We start from the raw sequence: 27,742 nt of genomic DNA on the forward strand, positions 1-27,742 counted from the left end.
TTCTCCTGAATTATTACATTTAAATATACATAGATAATGCTAAAAATAATATAAAAGCCAGATTCTCACATATTTTATTCCTCTCTAGAATTGATGCAAAGGGTAGGCCAGAATGAGAGTCGAGCAAATAAGGCATTTGCTTTGCATGCAGCTGATGCAGGTTTGATTCCCAATGATGAATACGAACCCAGAGCCACAGTAGGAATGATCACAAAGCACTGAGCACTGAGTATAGCCTGGTGTGACCCAAACTTCACCCCTGAGCAACTCCCCCCACCCCTTGCCACAAAGAACTAGTGCAAACACTACTTGAAACAGAAAAATTTTGAGAGAAAAGAAATTTTAGCCATATAATGAATTAAAAGGAATTATGATTCTTATTTTAATTTAACATGAAATTAACCCTACTGACATATTTTAGAGTAATGGAAAAATTGCAGAAATTTTAACAGTTGTCTCTTCATTGATTAAGATTGAACTGTGTGTGTCCACTTATAGATTTTCTTGTAAATAAACTGTCTAGGCTCTTAATATTGTTAAACAAAAGTACAGTATTTTTTTATTTTAATTGTTAATTTTTTTTGCAATTTAGATAACATGGTTGCTACAGTGTTAACTTCTATGCTTTCAGTTTAGCAAATTATTGCTCCTAACTTAGTATCTTTTAATGCAATTTCTTTTTCCTAAATTACCTTATTTTTAGAACATGCTGTTTAAAATATAAAAAAATAACATGATATGTGTACTTCACTGTTTATGTTATAAAGTCCTATTTAAATAACCTGTAAGTTTTAGAGGACTCAAAAATGTACTTAAGAGTTAAATATATAGTGTAATATTTTTGTACAAATAATTCAAATATCTCAATATATATATTATACACATCTACCTGTAAGCAGTCTCTAGAATGTTAATATTGGGTCAGTAGTCTGATGAATTTTAAGAAATTTAATATTTTCAGGCAATTTGATTTTTCTGCATTTGGTTGACATTCTACTTTTAATTTTCCGAAAATAATTGGTTTTGTCACCTTCCAGAGAGCCTTCTCTTCAGAGATAACTGACATTCTCAACTTCAAGCCTGGGGCTCTGATAAAAAAAGTTATTTTTTATGCACAAGGTGAACCCCTAAAGTACAAACCTAGGCTCAAATTTGACCAAATTCCTACAAGTCAACATGTAGTAATAGAATCCTCACTGAAATCCAGCATTCCAGGCAGGATGATTCATAATAAAAATGAAGCCAGTATAATTAGCATTTATAGGGGCTGGAGCGATAACACAGTAGGTAGGGCATTTGTCTTGCATTCAGCCAACCTGAGTTCAATTCCTCTACCCCCTCAGAGATCCTGGCAAGCTGCCGAGAGTATATCGCTCGCACGGCAGAGCCTGGCAAGCTACCTGTGGCATATTCAATATGCCAAAAACAGTAACAACAAGTCTCACAATGGAGACGTTACTGGTGCCCACTCAAGCAAATCGATGAAAAACAGGACGACAGTGACAGTGACAGTGACAAAACAGACTTGCTTTTAGTTAGTAAGATAGCACTAGAAGACTACACTACTTCCACTTAATTTTTGTCTTCTTTGGAGTAACTCATTCCTATCATGTCTTACTTTGTGGATCTGTGATAATTTAAATTAATTAAAAGAGGTTAAGCCACTAGTCTAATCTTTGATGGCAAGCATAAATAATCTTGTGCAGTGATTTTTGTGAATAGTGAATATGAGATTCACTATTCACACTCCCATCCTGCCTCATAGATCCTGGCACGTAAATTTAATATATCATTTTGAGCTAATGTCCCAGGTGATTTTTATCCGGTTCGATTAACATGATTTTTCACTTTGGTACACATATTCATTCTGAATATGGTTTATGACATAAAATGAGCCCAGAGTCTCTTGCCTTACTATTCCTCCAGCCCAGGTGCCTCATACAGCTCATTGCTAAATAACAGAGCAGGGTTCATTTTTTCTTTTTGCATGTAGCTGCCCAGTTTTCCCAAACACTTATTGAAGAGGCTTTTCTTGGCCCGTTTCATATATTTTTGCCTTTTTATAAGAGATTAGGTAATCATATATTGAGGGTCAGTGTTAGGATATTCAACTCTGTTCCATTGATATGTGGGTTCATTTTCTTTCAAATACCATGCTGTTTTAATTACTGCTGTTTTGTAGGACAGTTTGAAGATGGTACCTGACATCTTTCCCCCAAGTATTGCTTTAGATATTTGTGGGGGGTTGTTGTTCCATAAGAATTCCAGGAGTGTTTGATCTATTTCTTTGAAAAATGTCGTGGGAGGCCTTATAGGACCTGCATTGATTCTGTATAAAGCTTTGGGGAGTATTGCCATTTTAACAATGTCAATCCTCCCAATCTATGAGCAGGAGATGTGTTTTAATTTCTTCAGATCCTTTTTTTGTTTATTGAAGTATTGCTTTGTAGTTGTCTTTGTGTAGGTTTTTCATCTCTTTAGTTAAACTAATTCCAAGATAATTGATTTTTCTGAGGCATAATTGTGAATGGGTTGTTTTTCTAATCTCTCTTCTCTTTCATTAATTTTATATAGAAAAGCCATGGACTTTGGGATATTGACTTTTTGTTAAAAAGATTTTTAACCTGCCACTTTACATGTGATTGTTTCTAGGAGTTTTTATTTTGCAGTTTCTTTGGGATTTTGTAACTATAGTATTAGGTCATCTGCAAACAGGAAAGCTTGACTTCTTCCTTTTCTATCAGGATTCCTTTGATATCTTTTTCTTTTCTAACTTCTGTCATCTAACACTGGGCATAAAAGCCAGATCAAAATGGATTAAAGACCTCATTATCAGACCTGAATCCATAAGCATCGTGGAGGAAATGGCATGCAGAACCCTACATGGTACTGAAGCTAAAGACATCTTCAAAGATGAAATACCACTGACTAAGCAAGTGGAAGCAAAGAAAAACAAATGGGACAACATTAATCTAAGAAACTTCTACATCTCAAAAGAAACAGTGACCAAGATATAGAGACAGCTCATGAAATGAGAAAAATAATTTATCCACTCCACGCCAGGCTGTTTTCACTTGGGGCACCCCAGAAGGGGGAGAGGGAGAACACTCCCCACCCCAAGGCCGACCTCCACCACCCAACCGCCACTCTCCAGGCCACTTTCTGACACATTATAAGACACTTCCTACCCATTTTCCATAATTACCACACCACATTTGATGGAGTTCAGACAGTAGATAACCAATCATAGAGAGTAATATATATATAGATAGATCTATATATATCTATATATATAACTATGATCTATATATCTATATATATATTACTCTCTATGGATAGATCTATCTATATATCTATATATATATCTAATCTCTCTCTCTCTATATATATATATCTTGGAGAACCCAGTAAGGTACCGAGCGAATCCCGCCTGCACGGACAGAGCCTGGCAAGCTACCCGTGGCATATTTGATATGTCAAAAACCAGTAACAATAGGTCTCATCCCCCTGACTCTGAAAGAGTCTCTAATCATTGGGAAAGATGAGTAAGGAGAGGCTGCTAAAATCTTATGTGCTGGGAGGAGTTGAGATGTTACTGGTGCCTGCTCGAGTAAATTGATGAACAATGGGATGACAGTGATACAGTGATACCTATCCGATAAGGAGTTAATATTCAAGATATAAAAGGCACTGGTAGAACTTTACAAGAAAAAATCCAGCCAATTAAAAAGTGAGAGGAAATGAGCAGAAACTTCTTCAAAGTATAATGGCCAAAAGACACATGAAAAAATGCTCCATGCTGTTAATCATCAGGAAGATGCTCATCAAAACAATGAAATATTGTCTCATACCACAGACACTGGCACACATCAAAAAGAACAGGACAAACAGTTCTGGCATGGATGTGGGGAGAAAGGGACTCTTCTTCATGGTTGGTGGGAATGCTGACTAGTTCAGCTTTTTTGGAGAACAATATAATCATTCCTCAAAAAAGCTAAAAATTGAGTTCCCATATGATCCAGCAATACCGTTTCTGGGATATACCCCGGGGGCTTAAAAACACAAAACAGAAACACCATCTTCACTTCTATATTTATTCATGATAGCCAGAATCTGGAAACAACTTGAGTGGATGAGAATAGGTGACTGGAAAAAGAAACTATAGTACATCTACACAATGGAGATGCACCTGTTAAGAAAAATGTACCTTTTAAGAAAAATGAAGTAATGAAATTCACTTATAAACAGATATTCATGGAGAGTATTATTCTGAGTGAAATTAGTCAGAAGGAGAGAGACAGACATAGATGGACTGCACTTATTTGTGGTATGTAAAAATCAAAATATGAGACTAATACCCAGGGAGAGTAGAAACAAGGGCCAAGGGGCTGGAACAATAGCACAGCAGGTAGGGCATTTGCTTAGCATGCGACCGACCCTGGTTCAATTCCCAGCATCCCATATGGTCCTCTGAGCACTTCCGGGGTGATTCCTGAGTACAGAGCCAGGAGTAACGCCTGTACATCACTGGGTGATACCAAAAAAGCAAAAAAAAAGAAAAGAAACAAGGGCCAGGAGGAATGGTCCAGGGTTGGAAGTCTGCTTCAAGTGCTTGGGAGTTGTCAGTTGGGATAGAAAAAGGACAACTACAAGAAAGATAAGTGGAAATGATCACTCTGGATAAGAAGTAATCATTTCCACATTTCTGCATGCTGAAAGTAGATAAAGGAATAAACATGATAACCTCTCAATGTCTGTATTGCAAACCCTAAAGGAGGGGAGAGAGAGAGACAGAGAGAGACAGAGACAGAGAGAGAAGAAAAGTGCCTGCCATAGAGGTATAGAGGTAGACTGTGGGTGGGGGGGGTGGTAGGATGAGAGAAACTGGGTTCATTGGTGGTGGGAAATGTATACTGGTGGAGGGATAGTTGTTCAAACATTGTAAGACTGAAACCCAATCACGAACAGTTTTGTAGCTGTGTATCTCATGGAGAGATTCTCTCTCTCTATCATCTATCTATCTATCTATCTATCTATCTATCTATCTATCTATCTATCTATCTATCTATCTGTATATATAAATAAATAAAATAGCAGGTAATGTGTCTGGAATCATAGGGAGAAAGAAACCCATCATAGTAACTAATAATTAAAATACAATAAAAAAGCCCAATACTTGTCATATATTTTTGCAAGGTCAATACATTCCCCTTACTTTGTCATTTACGTCAGCAATACTCCCAACCTCTACTGACAATCAGTGTTCTCTATTTTCTTTTTTTTTAACAGCATGTATCATTTTCAGCTGAATTATAAAGCTGACTCTTGAATTATACAGGTTTGAATTATGCAGGTATACTAACTTGTACACTGTTTTTCTTAAAAGGAAATGATATAATCTTCCATTATGGGTAAATACAGTTTAGTATCATAAGTGTGATTTTTATCTATTATTTTCTTAATAGTTTTACATTTTTTCTTGCTGATTTTGCTGTAAGAATACAGTCCACAATACATATATATAAAATATATGGATGCAACTGCTTATATAATTGGCAGGAAATTAGTTAACAGAAGTTTTGGAACTACGGCCACTCTGATATGTAAAATACAAAACAATCAAAGCCTCACACTTTCCAATAAAGGTTATATGGATCTCCTATGCTCTGTGTTATCCTGGTCATCCACATATCATGATAATGAAAGGATAGTATAATCAAGAAGTCAACATATAGTGATAAAAAATCAAAATAGAGTATGCTATGACCAAGGATTTTGTTTTGTTCATTATTATATAAACAAAATTACATTCACTTAGTGGAACAAAATGAATACAGTAGAATTATTTTTGAAACAAAGAAAAGTGGATAGGAACAAGTTTAAATGAACTTGACCTCTTGCCCAAAGTCTTCAGTAGCATTGAAGTTTTCTGCTCAGTCATTCTATTTTCTCTCAGTGATGAGTGAATTGAAATCTGTCAGTATCAATCTTTCATTGAACAGAATCACTGCATTGTAGCACTATCATCCCGTTGTTCATCGATTTGGTCGATGGGCACCAATAACATCTCCATTGTGAGACTGTTACTGTTTTGGCATATCAAATACGCCACGAGGAGCTTGCCAGGCGCTGCTGTGCGGGAGGGATACTCTTGGTATCTCTGAGAGTATCTCGGTATCTTAGGTTCTCTAAGAGGGATGGAGGAATCAAACCTGGGTTGGCCACGTGCAAGGCAAATGCACATTATACCTTTTTTTTTTTGGCTTTTTGGGTCACACCTATCGATGCTCACTCAGGGGTTCCTCCTGGCTCTGCACTTAGGAATTACTTCTGGCAGTTCCAGGGATGGGATGCCGGGAATCGAACCCAGGTATGCCTCCTGCAAGGCAAACGCCCTACCCGCTGTACTATCACTCCGGCTCCAGCAGGCTATATCTTGGTGAGGTCCATCCTGAAACGGTGGAGTCAGACTGGGCGTGTGGCAGTGATTCTGGATTGTGGGAGCAAGCAGCTGCTGGGAGCTCTGCCTGGGCGGGAACCAAACCAACCCGCCTCCCTTCCATTTAACCTGGTCTGTTCAGCCATGCATGGGTCCGAGATAAACTGCAACTTTTGATCTTTTTCAAGATTTGCTTATGGGGCTCTGAAATAAGCCCAATAAATGAGCTTACATAGCTGAGCTGGAGGTGGTTTGTAGGAGTGGCTCCCATACACCCAACTTTTGCCCATTTTAGTTCTTGGTAAACTTGGCCCCGAGTTGTTCAGGTCCTGTCAAAGGCATGGTGGAATACTGAGGCATTAGGAAGCCTGACAGCACCATCAGGCTGCTGATGCACTTGTACCCACAGGTACAGGTTGACCTGTTGGTGGCACCATACACCCGAGTGCTGGAATTTTTAAATGCTTCTAAGCTTTATATTATTGTTATTTAGTGCTTTAAAAAATACTAAAAAATAAATTACCTAAACACGTCAGTGTATGGAAAGAAAACTTATGTCGCCCAAGTTATCAGGGGAAATCCAATCTCCCTGCATAAAATAATAATAGTAAGATACAATTTCAGGCAAACATTAAAATTAACCATCACTGTCACTGTCACTGTCATCCAGTTGCTCATTGATTTGTTTGAGTGGGCACCAGTAACGTCTCTCACTGAGAGACTTATTGTTACTGTTTTTGGCATATCCAATAGGACATTAAAATTATCCATAGGATAACATTAAAATTATCCTCGTGTCTTGCAAATGTCCAACTCCAGTTCCTTCCTCATCAGTGTATATGGTCCTGAGAGCACTGCTACTGGTGGTCCCTGAGCACCAATGCAAGAGTAAGCCCTAAGCACAGCCAGGTATAGCCCACAAACCAAAATTATCTATAGTATACACATCTAAAAATCTACATTTTTATACATTAATAAATGGTATCTGTTTTTATGACAAACAATCTAGATACTTTTTTTAGGATCCTTTTAACCTTTTAAAGTTGTATTCTATTTTATTTTATTTTTTGACTCACCATGAACCACAAAGTTACAAAAATATTTATAATTGAGATTCAGGTGTACAGTTTTCCAACACCAGTCACTTCACCAGTGTCACTATTCTCTACCAATGTCCCCAGTTTCCCACCCACTTTCAGGCTGCCTCTGTGGCAGGTAGCTTCTCCCCCCCTCAATGTCCTAGTGTTGTCTTCCCTAATTTATCCCTTTCTGTCCCACCCCGTGACAAGCTTCCCACTAAAGACCAGTTCTCTTGTTCTTCCTTTCTATTGCCTATGGCAATGCTATTTTATTTTGGAGGAAATTGCATTCTGGTAGCTTATTTGATCTTAATAACTACTCTTTGAAAAAAAAGTTATTGTACCTCAAATATAGTAATTTAATCACAGTCTTAATGAAATGATTTTTAAGATTGGGTTTGAGAAATTTAATCTTTGTATGACATCAGTAGTAACATAAGTATATCAACATTTTGTAAGAAATGTTGTAAGGAATGTATAAATACAAACGAAGCTTTGACCCATGTCTCAGAAAAATAAAAAGAAATTTTAATCCAGTTAATTTTCTTTATGTTAGCAAATGAGTAATCTTTTGAGATTATTTATCCAAGAGTGCATGAAATATAAAACCATAGCTCCTTTCTGGGAGATTTTCTAGTTTTAATTTATTTTAAGGCAGTTTCCAAGGTGACAATTCTTCAACAAGGAGTTCATGTTGAAGTCTTATTATAGAAACCGTGGAAATATTGCTTGGTAAAAAACACAGGTTTATTTCTTTAGGAGAAAAATCAGTTACCTAATTTTCAAATAGAGTTTAGTTTCCTTTGGGAATTTAGGGATAAATATCATATTTAATATGTTATTTTCCTATTTGAAATGAAGAAGGTGACTTTTATATGTCGAAAATCATGATGTCTCCATAACCAAACAAATTTTATCAATAATTATTTACCTACCCCAAGAAGAGCACAGTGTGCAACCATAAGGATTCCAGGATGACAAATAATAAAAACTTGTTAAAGGTGATACTTTGACAGAGGACTTTTATCTAAAATGCAATATATATTACATGGACCACCTGTCTATTGAGCTGTATAAGAGAGAGATTACTAACAACTACCATGAAGAAGAGATTCCTTGGTGTTGTTATGTGAAAACACACTTCGAGGACTTTTTTTTTAATCTGTACATTAAAGTGTCACGGTCAGTTAAGTTATTAGATATTCATATATAGGCATAACAGTCTAAATTGGTATTGAAACCAAGACTTATGGGAATAATTTTATATAGCTGGAGGTTTTCTGAGCTTAATGTAAGCAGTTTCAATCATCAAGGAGGTGATAATTATTTTTTCTAAAAATTGTGAGGACATTTGAGAGTGAAACGAGTAGAAGAACAATACCAGGAATGAATAGCTAGTAAAGAATTAGAGACAAGAGTCAAGTCTAGGTTTGTTTTTTATTTTCTCACATGTCCACCATATCTTCTCTTAAAGAATGATCCTGACCATTTAAAAAGGATATAGACAGTTACATGCCCTTAGTGATGAGTGTTGGATGACACAATATACTAAAGACGCAGAGGAAAATTGTGAGCCAATTTTGGGAAAATTGCACTTTAATATTTTTTTGTTCTCCATTTTTATTTTTTTATTAGTGAATCACTGTGAGGGTACAGTTACAGATTTACACATTTTTGTGCTCATGTTTCCCTCATACAAAGTTCGAGAACCCATCCCTTCACCAGTGCCCATTCTCCACCACAAATAAACCCAGCATCCCTACCACCCCCCCAATCCCATCTCTCCCCACCCCACCCTGCCACTGTGACAGGTTATTCCCTTTTGTTCTCTCTCTCTCTAATTAGGTGTTGTGGTTTGCAATAAAGGCGTTGTAGTGGCCATTGTGTTCAGTCTCTAGTCTACATTCAGCATGCATCACCCTTCCCCCGCATGGCCTCCAACCACATTTTACTTGGTGTTTCCTTCTCTATCTGAGTTGCCCTCACCCCAGAATGTGAGGCCAGCTTCCAAGCCATGGAGTCAACCTCCTGGTACTTATTTCTACTATTCTTGGGTGTTAGTCTCCTACTCTGTTATTCTATATTCCACAGATGAGTGCAATCTTTCTAAGTCTGTCTCTCTCTTTCTGACTCATTTCACTTAGCATGATACTTTGCATGCTGATCCACTTATATGCAAAATTCATGGCCTCATTTTTTTCTGACAGCTGCATAGTATTCCATTGTATAGATGTACCAAAGTTTCTTCAACCAGTCATCTGTTCTAGGGCACTCGGGTTTTTTCCAGATTCTGGCTACTGTAAATAGTGCTGCGATGAACATATAAGTGCAGACGTCATTTCGACTATACTTTTTTGCTTCTCTGGAATATATTCCCAGAAGTGGTATTGCTGGATCAAATGGGAGCTCAATTTCTAATTTTTTGAGAATCATCCATATTGTTTTCCAAAAGGGCTGAACCAGTTGGTATTCCCACCAGCAGTGTATAAGGGTCCCCATCTCCCCACATCCTCTCCAACAGAGGTTGCTTTTGTTCTTTTGGATGTGTGCCATTCTCTGTGGTGTGAGGTGGTATCTCATGGTTGTTTTGATCTGCATCTCCCTGATGATTAGTGATGTAGAGCACTTTTTCATGTGCCTTTTGGCCATTCTTATCTCTTACTTGGGAAAGTTTCTGTTCATTCCTTCACCCCATTTTCTGATGGGGTTGGATGTTTTCTTCTTGTAGAGTTCAACCATGCACTTTAATTTTTTTATTCAAATAGTAGCCAATACTTAGGAGTTTGAATAAGTGCTTTTATATAAGCTAAATTCTTCCTTCATCTATCTATTGTGGTAAGAAACAATTATTATGAAATCTATCTTCAATATTTAAGTGTACAGCTTAATATCAATAATTGTAAGTACAGAGTTAAATGGTTCTCCTTTATTTTCTTTTACTTATGTTTGTAAATTCCTAAAAGTTCAGGGAACTTTTTACAAACCTATATTTATTTGACTTAAGATGATTATGAAAACTCCAGACAGCAGAATTATGATCAAGACGCATAGCATGTTAAAGGAAGGCTCAATTTTTTTTTTTTTTTTTAATAAACATTGATTTTGTTTTATTTCTTAATTTTTTTCCAATTTTAAGCAGACACATAAATAGACATTGGGCTAGACACCAAATATAATGAGATAAGTTTTGTATGTTTAGTGATACTTGCTATCCAAATTTGCAATTGAAGTAATTAACACGGGAAGAAAAAAAAAATCTTAGTAGGTTTAGCCCAATTAGAAAGACAAAAGCTGTGGTAAGTAAAAACTGCATGTGGTCTTTAAAAAGTTTTAGCATTTGATGACTTTAGCTCCAGATAAAATCTTTCTTGTATGATAATGCCTACAAAGCCATATTAATATAATACATTATACTTACAGGGGTGTAACTATTTCTGTATGCAATATTTTTTCTTTTCTTTTTAAAAATCTGTCTCCACACCCTCATATATTCCTGCAACAGAACTTTTTTCTTCTGAACTTAGTAATCTTCAATATCAATTTTCTATATCGTTTGAAGTTTTTTTTTTTTTTTTTTTTTTTTTTTAAATTTATTTATTTTTAATTAGAGAATCACCGTGAGGGTACAGTTACAGATTTATACACTTTTGTGCTTATACTTCCCTCATACAAAGTTTGGAACCCATCCCTTCACCAGTGCTCATTCTCCACCACCCGTAAACCCAGTGTCCCTCCCACCCACCCCAATCCCATCTCCCCCCCACCCCACCCTGCCACTGTGGCAAGGCATTCCCTTCTGTTTTCTCTCTCTAATTAGCTGTTGTGGTTTGCAATAAAGGTGTTGAGTGGCCACTGTGCTCAGTCTCTAGCCCTCATTCAGCCCGCAACTCCCTTCCCCCACATGGCCTTCGACTACAATGTAGTTGGTGATCGCTTCTCTGAGTTGACCTTTCCCCAGAACGTGAGGCCAGCCTCGAAGCCATGGAGTCAACCTCCTGGTACTTATTTCTACAGTTCTTGGGTGTTAGTCTCCCACTCTGTTATTCTATATACCATAGATGAGTGCAATCTTTCTATGTCTGTCTCTCTCTTTCTGACTCATAGGAAGGCTCAATTTTTAAACAGAACAACACAGTTCTTTATAGAAACTCTTCAGCAGTCTTCTCCTTTGCATCCTTTGATGGGACTGTGCTTCTTGGCAAAAATGACTAGGAAACATTAGTATAAATTTTCTTTCTTCTAGAGTAAGTGAAGACATTAAAAATATTGAATATGAGTATCACGTGAGGTAACTAATATCTGTCACTGAATTAGAGAAATGCACTTAAATATTTAAAGCAATGTTGAAAGTGTAAACTTCTTTCTTGCTGTCTTAGAGAACACAACGCAAGAACAGAGATACCAAGATGTCTAAAAGAAAATCACTGTCTTTACAGCTTGATAGAGTTACTGTGATCCCATGGCAAAACTTAATTTTGATTAAATTGTTTTTATTTACAGGGATTTGAATTCTATCATTACAATTGAGTGTATTTAAGTACTTCTTCCAAAGCACTTTTTAATTAATTCTCTTCTATTGCAACATTTTGTGAAGAAACTTAATTTTACTTAATCTTCATGAGAGACATTAAGAGCTGCCAGTAGTCTCACGAGAAATAGGGAACCAAGAGAGAGGGAATTAAAAAGTTAGACTTTTCTGGCTGCCTAGAATGAAACAACTCCTGTAACTTAAGTCATTTCATTTCTTCCTTACAAAATCCTATCAGTGACACTCATTATTTAAGAAAGAAACAAATCCTCTTGACTTTAGATCAATATTCTTCAAGATTAAAATCTGGATTTTAGACTCTTAAATTTAGTGAATGAGCTCAAGTCTGTCTGATTCACTGTACTGTTTATTTGTTATTTGATACATTTCTCATGGATAGGTTTCATTTATGATGCTCTTCAAGTAAATGTTTATTAAAATATAAAGGAAAGTCTAAAATCCGAGTTTTTTTGGTATTTCAATTAGATCAGTGAAATCAGAACCAGATTCCAATCATTTACTGTTTTAAATTTTACCGTTAATTGATTTTAGCTTGTTAATTGAAAATCTCTTTGGCTACATCTTTTTATTTTCTGTTTTAAAATAATACCTAACACATATATTGCTTTCTAGATGGGAGTAATTCTTCAAAACTTTCACAAAATTTAAACTTTATAATACTACTGTGTCCTATATAAAATTATTTTGTTTTACAAATGTGTAAATTGCTATTATGAAATAAAAGTTGTATATAAACCACCCACAAATCCATGTGCTTAAAGACCCGAATATATCTCAGAGACTTTAAGACTTTAAAGGCCCTGACTATTTTCTTGACTATGAAGTTTGGTTGAGGGTTAATTATCTTGACTGAGTTGTTTGAAGGCCCTACTCATTGTAAGCTAAAGGGCATGCAAGGTGGGCTTGAATATTTTTTTGTTAGTTCCATAAGTGAAAGTTATGAACAATTAACAAGTGCTGCTCAAAGTATTTGTACCGTATCTTCTAACATCAGACTAGTCAAAAAAGATACAGGGTCAGGTTCATAGTTAAATAGTGGATAAACAGTCATGATTCTCAGTGTTGGGTAGAAGGAAGTAGATAGTTGAAACTAGTGTTTCTCAGTTTGAGGCCCACAGAATACTTCAAAGAGGGCACAAAGAACATGCCATTAGTGGAAGGTGGCATGAAATAAGAATATAGTGCTAAGTAGTAGAACAAGTGGGTAATAGGAAGGAAAAAAATCAAAAGATACAGACCACAGTTGAAAACTTATTTAAAAATGGTTGATCTGAACAATAATCTATGATATTAAGAAGCTTGATTATGCTTATAGGATAAGACCAAAGCTGATATATATAATATATATACATATGTGTATATATTTGGTCATTGATTAAGCTTTTTAATACTGCAATATATTCCACTAAAACTAGAATTAAAAAAAAGTTCACAAAGTATTACTTAAGATATATAACATTAAAATATATAATTAATGTAGGCTACTTCACAGTAACTGACAAACAATAAATTAAAAAATGATTGAAATATGATTATTTCTTGTATAGAGAAATGCAAATACATAAAATATTCTTTTTTAAAAATTGAACCACCGTGAGATACACAGCTGCAAAGCTGTTCATGATCAATTTTTAGTCATAAAATGTTTTAACACCCAGCCCTCCACTAGTGCACATTTCCTACCAAACAATGTCCAAGTAAAATATTCTTATAGGTAGAAATGAAATTGACAGAGATCTAAACTGTATTTAAATTTATGTGAACTTATTTTGTTCAAACTGGAGCAACAGCACAGCGGGTAGGGTGTTTGCCTTGCATGCAGCCGACCTGGGTTCAATTTCTTCGTCCCTCTCGGAGAGCCTGGCAAGCTACTGAGAGTATCTAAGCTGCACGGCAGTGCCTAGCAAGCTTCTCGTGGTGTATTCAATATGCCAAAACAGTAACAGTCTCACAATGGAGATGTTATTGGTGCCCATCGACCAAATTGATGAACAATGGGACGATAGTGCTACAGTGCAGTGATTCTGTTAATTGAAAGATTGATACTGACAGATTTCAATTCACTTATCACTGAGGAGAAAATAGAATGACTGAGCAGAAAACTTCAATGCTACTGAAGACTTTGGGCAAGAGTTCAAGTTTATTTAAACTTGTTCCTATCCATTTTTCTTTGTTTCAAAAATAATTCTATTATATTCACTCTGTTCCACTAAGTGAATGTAATTTTGTTTATATAATGATGAACAAAACAAAATCCTTGGTCATAGCATATTGTATTTTAATTTTTATCAATATATTTTGACTTCTTGATTATAATACTCTTTCATTTTCATGATATGCCAATGACTAGGAAAACACAGAATCATAGGAGTTCCATATAACCTTTATTGGAAAGGGTGAGGTTTTTTGAATGCAATGATATCCCAGTGAAATTATTAAGGACAAAATATATTTACCAAGGCCATAAGGGTTTTAGGAACAGAGAGGGGGAAAATTGTACGTCAGGCCAGAAAACAATTGTATGTAAGATTTTTTTAAAAAATGAAAAACTCAGTTCAGAAGAAGCTGTTTGAGGTCACTGGTGTAGAGTTGTATGGAATCTGGTTCTACATACTTAATGTGGTTACACATTGGATTCCCAAGTTCAGTGAAAAGAGAGAAAAAATGAGTTAAAAATATCAGTGATGATTTTAAATGGACCTACTCAAATAATATTCTGCGTATATTAGCTCAAATAAAATGGATTGTGGAAATTTTATTACTTTTTCAAAGACTGCTGCAAAGGTTAAAATTATATATTTGTCTGCCTTTGTGTTATATATTGATTTTCAGTCAGAGGCACTAGTGGGAAAGTTTCAGGGAGAAAGTACCAGATGCTGTGTAGGTAAAGAGAGAAGAGAAAGGCTGTGGAATATTTCTGTTGCCCATGCAACTACACACTTTGAAGAATGCTCTCTGTGGGAAGACTTTCTCACCACAGAACTCAGCACCTAAGACCAGTCTACTTTTTTTTTCCGGCTCTTTCTAATGTGGCCACAATCTAGTCGCATCATGAAAAGGGCTGCAGAGATTCAATTTTCCTTCTTTAGAATCCATTCATCCATGTTTTCAATGCTCACAGCCCAGCAGAGGGACTCCAAAGACTAGTCAAGATAATGCAAATTAAAGGAAAAAATGGGAAATTTTGCCTCTCTTCATTGATTTTACACTAACTTCTCAGGAAGTCCACTCTTGCTCCTGTTTTTGCCAAATGGCTTCTGGAGGGATTTGTTCCTTGCTCTCAGGTTTCAGGTCTGGACTTCACTTGTTTCTTGTCCTTTAGATGTCTGTGTGGTTTACATGCTGGCCTCTGGGGCTTACTTCGGAAAGGTGGGTGTGCAATCCACTCAGAGAGAGTGAGTGACAAGGTAGTGTTTTCTTTATTTTATTGGAAATAAAATATGTTCTTCTGTGGAAATTACTAGAGGAATTCTCTCTAATGCTGATTGTGCAGCTAGGGCTTGTCCTGAGCTGCTAGACTTCCTGCCAAAACGAGGTCAGCTCTGAGGTAAAAGGATGAATAATCAGTTGAAGGGGACTTGTGTCTTGGCGTTGGTAGCTCACAAGTCAACCAACTTTGTGCTTTAATATAGTTAGCACTGTCGTTGGGGGAGCACTGTAGCACTATCATCCCGTTGTTCATGGATTTGCTCGAGCGGGCACCAGTAATGTCTCCCTTGTGAGACTTGTTGTTACTGTTTTTGGCATATCGGATACAACACGGGGAGCTTGCCAGGCTCTGGCATGCAGGCGGGATGCTCTCGGTAGCTTGCTGGGCTCTCGGAGAGGGACGGAAAAATTGTGCCCAGGTTGGCCGTGTGCAAGGCAAATGCACTACTAGCTGTGCTATCGCTCCAGCCCACTTTGATATAGTTAGGTTGAGATAAAATTTTTGTTTTGTTTTGGGACCATAACTGGCAGTGCTCAAGGCTTTCTCCTGGCTCTGTGCTCAGGTATCACTCCTGCTAGACTTTGGGGGACTATACATGGTGCTGTGGATAGAACCTGCATTGCAGCCAAGCCAGGAAGTTCTGCCAACCCTCACCTATCATTCCCTTTACTTTTTTGTACTTGGTCTTGCTATCAACTTTGCAACTTAAATTGTCTAGAAAAATAAGCCTATATGATTATTTCATGTGGTTTTATTTTTTAGGAAAAAAATCATACAAAATAACTAAAAATCACATCATGTATGAATTTTATTCTTAGTAATTATAATCATGGATCATATTATTTACTGAAAAACAATATGCCCTAGAGAATATTAATGATCATAATGTGCATTATTAGCAGATCATTGCTCAAAAACAATGAGACATTATAATTTTTCTTTGAGTCACATCTGGAAGTACTTAGGGCTTTCTTCTAACTCTGCTTTCACAGACCACTCCTGACAGTCTGGAGTGCCTTATAAGGGTACTCAGGATTGAGTCCAGGTTGGGTTGATGGAAGAAAAGCACCTTATCTGTTCACTCTAACCTACTAAAGATGTTGAGTAGGAGAATTATGACAAATTCTTTCTCATCTCTCTACTTAGTAGCCACACTCTGCCAACACTCAGCATTAAGAGGTTTATTTATTTATTTCCGTTTTGAAAACTTTGTTCTGTTGTCAGAAATGTTTGGAAATTGGCTTAGATTGGCAAAAATATTGCTTGGCTGGCCTACTTTAAATTCTTTAATCCAGAAACACTTTTCATCTAGTAAGAAGCAGTCATGTATTAACAATTGCTAGACAGGCTAACTTACCTCGAGTAAATAGAAGAGTAGAAGACATGTTTATGTAGGTTGAAGAGGTAGTTTTCATACTGATACCACCCTTAGTAATATTCTGTGTCTAAGAAAATGGGTAGGGTGCTTGCCTTGCTCTTGTCCAACCTCACTTCCATCCCTGGCACCCCTTATGGTCCCCTGAGTGATCTCCGAGTATAAGCTAAGAGTAAGCCCAGGAACATTGCTGGATATGGTCCCCAAATAAAAAGCAGATGAAATCTGAATCTTTTTGGATTCTGGGAATTGAATTCAGGGACCACATGAAGAAATAAAACCATGCATGCTGCCACTCTGAGATGTTAACACCCCCTCCCACCCCATTTCTTTTCTTCCCCTTTCCTCTTTCTTGCAATGCTGGCATAAAATTGATTGAAAAATTGTTAATGTGCATATACAGACTTGGTTGCAGTGCCCCAAGGTTTGGACATTTGTGCTGCTGGGCATCACGACTGCATTGAAGGGATGCTGGAGATCTGCCTTTGATCCTTATCTGCCTTTTGATCCTACTGTGCTTTCCCCTTCTCCCTCAACTACCTCATGACCCATGACTTTGCATAAGAGTGTAGTGAGTTAGGGGCATGTTTGTGTCAAGCTAAATCCAATTATTTAAGGCTATACAATCCCATAAGTGCTTGTGTGATGGGGGGTGATGTTTGAACTTTAAGCATTGCTTTCCCTAACTTGCTCTGTAACTTAACAAATAATTCATCTCACAAGCAAAAATACATAATTAATTAAGTCTACATATATAGATATACATATATACATATATGTTAGCATATATATTATTCTTGGAGACAACAGTGCTACTCTTGTCCAGCAAGCGACCGAGAGTGTCCCGTCCGCATGGGCAGAGCCTGGCAAGCTACCCATGGCATATTCAATATGCCCAAAACTGTAATGATAGGTCTCATTCCCCTGACTCTTAAAGAGCCTTCAATCATTGGGAAATATGAGTAAGGAGAGGCTGCCAAAATCTCAGGCCTGGGAGGAATAGAGACGTTACTGGTGCCTGCTCGAGTAAATCAAGGAACAACGGGATGACAGTGATACAGGGAGGACAGAATGACTTACTAAATAGGCCTTTTAAAGGTGCATCCTCCAGATTTTGCTAGTCTAGTGGTTCTGAAGCAGTAGGATAAAGATGTTTTGAAGGAGAGGCGAGAATCTTTCATAGCAAGTTCAAGGAAGAAACAAGTAGCAAGTCAATGGAAGTATGTGTCAAAACATCAATGAAGAAACAAACATAGGTAGAAAGAGAATTTCTTATATTCCTTATAAGGAAAAGGGAACAATTGCCTTTTAACAATGCAGGATGAGAAAAATAATGTGGATACATTTGAAGAATGTATATGAAAAATCAAGATAAAATCAAGCTTCTTTATAAAATAAGCTTTTTCATTTACCTACTTTCAGGGTAAAAATATTTGCAATAATAGTAATCCTACATTGCTAGGAGGAGAATATCAAAAGCAATGGTCTGTACACTCATTGTGAGTCAATGTCTTAAGTCATGAATGCTTCTTTCTATTTTCTTTGGCCACTGTGCTCAGCTGAGGAGTTCCTGTGGACTTTTCGATGCATATAATTTGATGAATGAATAAATGTGCATCGGTGCAGAGGAAGGTGATAATTCACCCTTTTCATAAAGATCTGTGTTTGAATCTCTGCTGGCAATTTTTGTTTTAAAATAAAACTGTAGTTGCTTGGAGAAGATAATACCCAGATGCCTACGCTCTCTCTTATGAGGAAGATTTTGACATTCTCTATAGTGACAAATGACATTTTCTTTCACGGAATTAACACAAGATTAACAGTTGGTGGCAGAATCATTCCTATGTTCTGCAGGAAGACTAGTTTTGGACATAATTTTGCCTTAAGTTTGTCTGTTGTCTTTTCATAGATCACAAGAAAATCTGTCCAAACGCTAATGGCAAAATGACAATATTTGTGAGGTTACAAGGGTTCTACTCAGGTATATGATTCATAATGATAATGTAAATAATATTAAAAACACAAGAATCTATGGAATATCTGCTTTGTACCATAAAAACTACAAAAAATAATATGAAAACTGAGTCTAGTGATTCAATTTGGAAATGAAATGTCTTAGAAGAAATTTATATTTCCTGAGAATTTGAACCATAATAAAAATATGCAGAGACTTGTATAGAAGGTAAACAAAGGTAAAGAACTTCACTAATATTCAAAATAAAATGAAATCATTAAAACATAGTTAAAATTCTACTAGATATTGAGTCTGAATTCAAGAACACTTGTGAATGTATGGATTCCAGGTGCATTATAACAGGTCTATTTATTTTTTATTTAAAACATTTGCTATTAAATTTATTGATTGTGATTCTGGAGTTTTCAATATTGTTAGTAATGGTTTCTCATGCATATAATTCTAACATCATACCCACACCCTCCCCTTTTAATCCCACCCCCTACAACTCAATTGTGTGATTGATTCTCCTATTAACTTGCCATTATACCTCCGGGCCTTTGGCTCTACTCTGCTATATTTTTAAGTGTTATATATAAGTGTGATCATTCTGTATGTATCCCACTCCTTAAGACTTACTTCACTCAGCTTGATATCCTCTAGTTTCACTCATATTTCTGAAAATTGCATGTTTTTGTTATTTCTTAGAGCTGAATAGTATCCCATTATGCACAATATCTTTATTCATTCAGTTATAGTTGTGCATCTGGGTTGTTGTTTCCATATCTTCACTACCATTCAAAGTGTGGAGATGAGCATAGGGGTTCACATATCCTTTCAAATTAATGTTTTTGTGTATGGGGATAGATACTAGGAAGTAGTATCTCTGAGACATATACGGGAAGGGAATTCCTAAATTTTAGATAGATCTCCATATTGCTTTCAATGTAGGCTGAACTAGACACCATTCCTACCAAGAGCGGATGAGGCTTTCTTTCTGATCACAACTCCTCCAATACTGACTGTGTCCAGACTTTTTGGTATGTGCCATACTCACAGCATGAGATGATATCTCACTGATGTTTTGATTTGCATTTCCTTAATCATGAATGATGATGAGCACTTTTTCATATGCCTCACAGCCATCTGTATGACTTCTTTGGGAAAATGTCTGTTCATCTTCTTATCCCATTTCTAGAAAGGATGTTTGAACTTTTTGTTGTTGAGGTTGTGAATTTTAGCAATTTTAAAACATTTTCCTCTTGACATCCCTTTTGCCTGAGTAATACATATCAACATGTGTGTATACATATATATGTACATACATATATACATTACATATATTATAGGACACAAATAAGTAAGTATAAAACTAAAACCCAGATTATTTTCTGAAAATAACTCAGAAATAAATTTATTTTAAAAATAAGTTTTAAAAAGCTACGTTACCCAGTATGGGTTTTCTACCAAAGTTTTAAGAAGTTCTAAAGAGTGTGCCAAGGAAATTAGCATTCTGAATTTCTTTAAAAGTTGTTAACAGTTTCTGGATATGAGCAAGCTATTAATAAGGAGTGAGCTGTGATTTAGGTGATTGAACACTTTTCTTACATGTGGAAGACCCTGAGCTTGGTCACTTCCAGGAGTGGCTCTGGATACCCAAGTACCAGCATTTGTGGCCCTCAAAATTACATGTAAAATAATTTATTAATAAGTAATGTTATTTAATGAAGATGAAATACTTGCTCTATTTAACATCAAATTTTATAGTTTATTAAATTTTGTATATCTTATACTAAAAAGTGTTCTTACTTTTAGTTCGGAAAATCTAATACAATAGGTTATGGAAATTTAATTTATGCCTTTAGAGGGTGCCATTACTCAGAGAATTTAATACAAAGTTCAACTTCTGTGGTATTTATATCAAGATATCCCATATTCAAATAACTCTTAAATAATTCTCACTTTTTCTGTCCAATTTCTGCATTGTAATTGATAAACAAGGCGAAATATAATATTAATGAAAAAGACTATGCCATTTCACATTTCATTTGTCCTTAGCTTATGTTGCCAGTAATAGTTTCCCATCTTTCCTTTCCTTTTTATCATTCAGGTAAAAAACTGTTCAGAATATAATGAACACAAATATCCAATTTTAATTTCCTATCCAGAACTAAGACTTTGTTCATATCAGATATATTTGAAAAATAAAATTTGTCTCCATAATGGAGGGTCATGACTAGGAATAAATTGGAAAGAACAAACTAAGATCTTAGAATTTAAAAAAATTTCATATAGAATGGGATTGCTATCAATGGTTTAAGTATACCAGGGGTTTTTATGCACATATAATTTTTACATATGATAGTTAATTTTGCATATCATCTTCACTAGGCCACTGGGTTTCTAAATATTTAGTCAAAAATTATTTTGGTGTTCCTGTGAAAGTGTTTTGAGATTAACAGAATGAGATTAACACTTGTCATTGTGGGCTGAATAAAACAGATTGTCGACCCCAATTTGAGTGGTTCTCAACAAATTGTCTGTAGACCTAATAGAATAACAAGGCTGTCTCTCCTCCCTTAAATACAAGTGACTAACTGCCTACAATTTGACTTTTTCTCCCTCTGACTTTTCTCTCAAAGGAAAATATTAGTTCTTGCTGGATTCCATCAGATGGAGACATATGAGAACCATATGTTCTGGTTCTCATGTTTTTGGAGTTGGTCTAAAATTACCATTGTTTCTTCTGGTTCTCTATAATTATAAGAGCCAGGGTTTTTTTATAAGAGGTTTCATATATATATATACACATACATATAAACACATCCTATTTGTTTCTCGAACCCTACAAATATAATGTGAATTGAAAACTTTGAATGATATATAGTAGAATTGGCAAATGACTCAAATTAATGGATAAAAGCTGAAAGTGATATACATTTACTCTTATTAAATTAAGTTCCCTAAAATCAAAAGCAACACTCAGTTCAAAAAAATACTTGCAATGTTAATGCTTTACTATTATAACTTTTATTAAAAGTAGTACTTTTAATATAATTTTGTAGCCGATATTGTGTTGTGATTTTGAAACAAACTGAAAATACTACAGGGGAGTCTGTGCACATTCACACGTCCAGCACTTTGAAAAATAATTCTGTAACTATTTAATTACTGATATTAAGTTCTATTTGCACGTGATACCTCAGTGTTTTATTTATTTATTTAATATATTTATATTTTTGAAGTCTCTCAAGCAGTGACTGGGAGATCTGGGGCCCATGGCTGGTGATTCTCTGTCATTCAGTCCAGATGGTTGAACACTGGGGTCCAGGATGCTAAGGCCCTGCTGTCCTGAGAATCACCAGGATCATTCTACAATGCCTGGGTCAGCAGGTGACAGTGAATGATGTGCTGGTGAGGGAGACTGTGGCCACCAAAGGTGCTTAACACTGCCATTTGGTCGTAGAGATGAAACCCAGCCAAGAGCCTTGCATGCACGCTGACTCCTGTACTATCTCCCTTGCCCCATCTCTGTGGTTATTTTCATCTGTATAAACTGAGTGAAGACATTTTCAAGACATTGTGCTTAAATGTTTTTTATCCATTAAAATATTTCTACAAGCGTTATTTTAATGTCAATGTAAAATGTTCCTGTTGTTTACCTCTTTGAAAACTAACATGTAGAAGCTATTTGAAAATCTTTTTAATTCATTTATTATGACTGGGTTTCCAAGTTTGCTTTTCTAAAAGTTGTGCTTCTACTTTTCAAGAACATCATGAAAACTTATTTTTTGGTATTTCTTTTTTTCCTATAAAACCACTGAATTATAGTAAGGAACTGAAACATAATGGTCCTTTTAAATTTTTTATGACAAAGTTTTCTTTGGAAATGTAAAACCTAAAATATATGGGCTAGATATTTCTAAAACAATAGTGCTTTCACAAACTGTTTCTGTGAATCTAATTTTAAATATTTTGTTGAATTAATGAACATATCCAACAGTTGATAACTGACGGAGCTCATTACAGCAATATAACTTTTAGTTTACTAGCAGTACATTTTTTCACATATGCTTGCTTCTCATAGATCACTCTACCTCGCTCCGAAAAACATAAAACATGCTTCGCAAGAGTCTCCTGTATATTCCAACAATTCCCTTTATTTTGTTGTGGTTGTTGCATTAGGGTGGTACCCAGCAGTGCCAGGGACTGCTCTTGGCTTTGTACTCAGGGGTCACTCCTAGTAGTGCCCAGGTATAGTACAATGTACTCAACTGAGGTTTGTCGCATGCAAAGCAAGCATCCTAATTCCTGTTCCATCTCTCCGGTCGACTTACCCATACTTTTTCTTACAAATTGTAACTTCTGTTTCTTGAATCACTTGTCTCTCTTCGATAGTGGTGATTCACTTTAATTTCTATTAATTGTAATATATGTGCCTGTTGCACTAGTCTCTTCTAGCCTATTTCCTTAGCTCGTGCTTCAGTTGAGAATCATTTTGGATGAAGTTCCATCCTCATAGAAATTCAGAAATGTTGGACATGCTCTATATGGGATATTAGTTTTTATGACTCCTGTTGATTCTCAGTGGTTTTGTGTCCTAGCCAAAACTCTTGTACTAACTGTACTGCTTGGAGCAGTCAATACTGATTCTGCTGTGTTTTAAGTGGAGAGGAAAAGAGACAGTAGTGAACTGCATGCGCTTTCCTCTTTAGCAGCGGGGCTAATTGCCTTGTTGGTTACTGCTGGTGCACTTTGGCTCCCAGACAAACCACTGCTCATGGTCATTAATGAGCCTCTCCACTTACAAACTATAATTATGAGACTGTGGTATGTGCTCATTCTCTCATCTCCAAACCAAAATATTTTTTTAAAAAATCGACATCTTTTTTGTTTCAATGAAACACTGCAGGATTTTTTTTTTCCTCTTTCATAAAATCTTGGATCTGGGACATAATTCACCTCATACATTCTGTATATTACTTCCTGGTTGGCATTTCTTCAAAGTATACTTCAGAGTATGAGAATACTCTTATTATCACTTTTTGGTAATAAAATATGGTGATAAAAATAGTTACAATGAAACGTTATTACTCTATGTATAATTTATTTTCTCATACAAATTATTTTTGGTATGGAATGTATGAGTTATAATTTCAACATTTCATTGAAGTCAAATTTTGCTGCTTATTAATCAAAGAATTATAAGATGTTTAAATTGTCAGTGAAGATTGTTTTTAATTTTTGTTACTACTGTAAAATTTTATTGTGGATTTATTGAGATATCATCAGTAGTTTTTCAATTATAGGATTTTAAGGCACATTTTTGTCTAATGGGAAGGCAAAATGTATATTTATTTAATATATATACTATATTTATTAATTAGCTTTAATGTTAACATTAGTAATCAGTATTCTGATCTATGTGTGTATATCTATTATATCATTAAAATTAATATATTTTAGTTTAATCACTGTCACTATCATCCCATTGCTCATCTATTTGCTCAAGTGGGCACCAGTAACGTCTCCATTGTGAGACTTGTTACTGGTTTTGGCATATTGAATACGCCATGGGTAGCTTGCCAGGCTCTGCCATGGGGACTAGATACTCTTGGTAGCTTGCCGGGCTCTCTGAGAGGGGCAGAGGAATCGAACTCAGGTGGGCTGCATGCAAGGCAAGCACCCTACCCGCTATGCTATCACTCCAGCTCTTTAGTTTAATATCTTTGACAATCTGTTTCTGCCATTTTCTAAATATACTAGATAATAACTTTCATACTTGGTCCAATAGTTATATTAAAATATATAATTTTACTTTCTTAAGTGGTTCATTTATACAGAAAACACAGCACGACATACTGGTATTTCAGATTTCTAGTACTTAACACTAAGTACTAGAAGTGTTTTAAAGTTGAACTGGAATCCACCACAGTATAATATGTCATTTCAAGCCTTATAATAAAAGCATTGAAAAACCCAGTTGAGACATGTTGGAAGAAAATAGCATTGCTCAATTTTAGATTAATAGTCTATACTTTAATCACAGGTGTCAATAGGGACAAGCAGCCATTTTCTCAACAAAAGATATTTATAAAAATGAACCAGAACAAATGTTGTGAAAGAAAATAGCAAACACACCTTGGATGTTCTGAATATAAGTTTTACAAAATGGGATTATACTTAACTATTCAGATTTTATAATATACAGCCAATCTGATATAAACTTCTCATATGCACTGGTTTTCAAATAAGTTTTTATATTTGCTTATTTCTCTATGTTTATTTGCTGCTTCCCTTTTTGCTCTGTCTCAATCTCACCTGTACCAATTCTATTTCTATTGCCCACTCTTCCAATAGTATTTATCTATTTTTCTTTTGGTTTTGGGGACACACCAGTAGTACTTAGGGAACTGATCCTTTCTCAGAGATAGGCAAGAGTCGTCATTTAAATAATTTAGGAATTATTTTCTCATTTACAAATGAAGAAGCAGAAGTACACTGAAATTAGTAACTTTTTATCATTATATAATACATAAAGGTTAATACTGGATTGTAAAGAGTTCTCTTTCCTCTTATTTTCCTGTTTTATTTTCTGGTTTTTGGGGGGCCACATCTGGCAATGCTCAGGGCTTACTTCTGGCTCTGCACTCAGAAATTATTCCTGGAGGGCTCAGGGGACCATATGAGATGCTGGGGATTGATCCCAGGTTGGCACATGCAAGGCAAATGTTCTACCCTCTGTACTATCACTCCTCCCCCACCACCTCAAAGTACAAAGTGCTCACTTTTTACTTTTCTTTAAAACTGCCTTTACTTTGAAGTTCAAACCGTTATCTGTACCCATCTTTTCCCTTCTCATAAGGGTTAAACATAATCCCCTATTTTCCTCTTTGAGTTTTCTTCTTTATTGATTTATTACAAAAACCTAAATCATTCACTCTAGTTTTATTTGTTGTTATTGTTATTGGGGTGGTGGGCACACATGGCTGTACTCAGGGATTACTCCTAGCTTTGCACTAAAAGAGCACTCCTGATGGGTTTCCAGGGGGATATGGGTGCTAAAGATGAAATCTAGGTGGGCTGCTTGCAAGGAAAGTGACTACATGCTGCATTCTTTCTCTCCACTCCCTCTAATTTTGTTCTTAATATGCTTTTCCTTAAACATTCAATGCTTCTCATTATGTTTTCAATCTTATTTGTTTAGTTATTACCACTGTCGGGGAGGAAAGGAAATCTCTCCCTACACTTCTGGGTTCTTCTCGGATAGGCTGAACATTAACCAGATTAGTAGGAGAAATTAACATTAGGCATAGTTAAAAAAATAACTCATATATGGAGAGCCTGGCAAGCTCCCTGTGGTGCATTCATATGCCAAATACAGTAACAATGATGGGTCTCATTCTCCTGACCCTGAAAGAGCCTCTAATGCGGCACCATTGGGAAGGACAAGTAAAGAGAGGCTGCTAAAATCTAGGGCTAGGACAAATGAGACATTACTAGGCCCACTCCAGCAAATCAAGGATCAACAGGATGATAGTGATAGTGATAGTGAACTCATGTATATAGGAAACCTGCATAGAGAAGGATTCTAAAATCAATGGGGCAAAAAGAGGATATAAACATGTGGTCAAAAATGGGACAGGACTTAAGGTTTAAAGAAGGGGTTCATAGGACAAGGAAGGGGGCATTTAGGATGAAGGACAGATAATCCTTAAAAAGATGTTTTTCCTGCCATACAAATCATACACTGATATAAAGGCCATTTTGCCAAAAAATAAAAATTCTGGATATACATCCAATTTTTTTCTTATACAACTAAAAAAGGTAAAAGTTTATTGTAAGAATAGGGATTATGCTCTATTCAGTTATCTGTTTGCGTCAAAGACACTCTTAGTAAAGGTTTATTCTGAAAATCTTGATGCCTCTAGGATCCTTCTAGAGAGGTCAATCTTTACATTCACCTGCATGTATATTCAAACTAGACTAAATGATTTAAAAGCTAGGCTCAAATTAAAGTTGGCAAACTCCTCTGGCATGACCTTTTCTGAACATAAAGTTTTCTCATAATATCTTTTCCTTCAAAGCCTGTAATAAATCTTTCTTTACATATAGAGGCATATCAGAATTTCTTCTTCCCAAGTTAACACTGGAGAAAAGGCTTCACATAAGGATAATGAGAAAATCCTATTAGAATGAGCATAATGACTGGTTCTGGATAGATTGATCCCACAAAATCTTAATAGATTTTAAGTAAAACATTTATTCAGCTTAAAAGGGAATTTAGCAATCAGAAAAGTCTATAATTTTAATTAAATTAAGTTAAATTTTTAATCGAATCACCATAGATACAGTTACAAAGCTTTCATGACTGAGTTTCAGTCATGCCATGATCAAACACCCATCCCTCCACCAGTGTTCATTTTCCACCACCAATGTCCCCAGTATCCCTCCCATCAGCCCCACCCCACCCAATGCCAGGATGGGAAGAACTTTCTTTATTACTCTCTCTCTACTTTGGGGCATTATGGTTTGTGATAGAGATACTGAGAAGCCGTCCTGTTCTTTGTCTACTTTCAGCACAAATGTCTCATCCCAAGTGATCTTTCCAACTATCATTGACTTAGTGATGTCTATCCCAGCTGTCTTCTCCCCAGCACAGCTGGCAGGCTTCCAACTGTGGACTGATTCGTCTATCCATTGTCTATACTGTCTTTGGGTGTCAGTTTCATAGTATGCTATTTTATGTTCAGCAAATGAATGCAGTCATTTTGTGAAGACACAGGACAGTGTTTGACCCTCTCTTTCTTACTCATTTCATAGTCTTATTTTTTAATGATTTATTCAACTTTTAAATTTTTAATTAATTTCACATAAATTTTATTTTCATCTAAAAGATTTAAAATGTAAAATTAT

At 35.8% G+C, this 27,742-nt stretch overlaps 1 pseudogene; it reads right to left on the reverse strand.

The window, feature by feature from the left end:
* Window positions 1-16,912, reverse strand: part of LOC129405034 (histone H3.1-like) — a 34,266-nt pseudogene extending 17,354 nt beyond the window's left edge.
* Window positions 16,913-27,742: the final 10,830 nt, after the last annotated feature.

This window comes from Sorex araneus, chromosome 5 (genome assembly GCF_027595985.1).
Source record: "Sorex araneus isolate mSorAra2 chromosome 5, mSorAra2.pri, whole genome shotgun sequence".
Taxonomy (NCBI): Eukaryota; Metazoa; Chordata; class Mammalia; order Eulipotyphla; family Soricidae; genus Sorex; species Sorex araneus.